The 958-nt window shown below is 44.1% G+C and overlaps 1 pseudogene across 1 annotated transcript; it reads right to left on the reverse strand.

Annotated features, from left to right (window-relative positions):
• Window positions 1-207: 207 nt before the first annotated feature.
• Window positions 208-488, reverse strand: LOC306650584 (peptidyl-prolyl cis-trans isomerase FKBP1A-like; annotated as a pseudogene). Its single transcript has one exon. The product of its transcript is annotated as a peptidyl-prolyl cis-trans isomerase FKBP1A-like (transcript).
• Between the last annotated feature and the right edge of the window lie 470 nt (window positions 489-958).

Consider the following 958-nt stretch of genomic DNA (forward strand, 5'->3'; position numbering starts at 1 on the left):
ACACATACACTCAGGAAGGGAAGAAGAAATGGAAGTCTCAGAAGCAAAACTGAGTGATAGAACACATTCAGTCTGGGTAGATATTTACACAAAGTGTAGCGAGACACCAGGAGAAACTCCCTATGGAATCATGTGCACGTGTCTGGAGGCACCAGATCCCACCATGGCAGATCCAACAACAGGGAGGTGAGGGAGGAGCCACTACTGTCACTCCAGTTTAAGACGCTCCATGTCCAAGACAAGACTCGCATGTGGTGGGATGATGCCTGGGTCCCCAGTTGGCACCTTAAGCACAGTCTGGGGAGATAGTCACTTTGGCTCACTGACCTGCACTCATCTGGGCAACTCTTTCTTCCCAGCCTCATATCACCTCCTGCTTGCCTAGCATAAATTTAAAGGGCTTGTTTCTGTCCCGGAAAGAATCAAATTTCTTTCCATCTTCAAGCATCCCAGTGTAGTGCACCACGCAGATCTGCCCTTGCCTCCAGAAGGTCTCCTGGGAAAATGGTCTCCGCCTGTATTCCTGTGGCAGCAGCCGCAGGAGGTGCGATGGGCTGCTTGGACTGTGAGCAGACCTGATGACAGTTCTGAGGCTCTCTTTTAAAAACTGTTTTTCATTTATGTTCATAAAGAAGACTGACCCATATATTTTCTTGCATAGCCTTTGTCCATGCTTGGTATTATTTATACTATCGTCATCAAATATGTAGGACATCCACATAATCATGGTGGGTTAATGAATCATTTTTATCTTCTCCTTTTTCCAGACTCCAACAAAATAACATAAAGGAATAAATCCATAAGGACAAGGAGACTAGGATTAGAGAGGGGTAACAGAGTTCGTCATCTAAATCATTATTTTTCAGGTTGAGTTTGGAAGGAAATATGATGAATTATTAAGATATGAATAAGCTGGGTTGTGGGGACATGGTGTCCATTATATTTTCCTTTGTAATTT

This window comes from Sciurus vulgaris (genome assembly GCF_902686455.1).
Source record: "Sciurus vulgaris genome assembly, chromosome: X".
NCBI classification, from domain to species: Eukaryota; Metazoa; Chordata; class Mammalia; order Rodentia; family Sciuridae; genus Sciurus; species Sciurus vulgaris.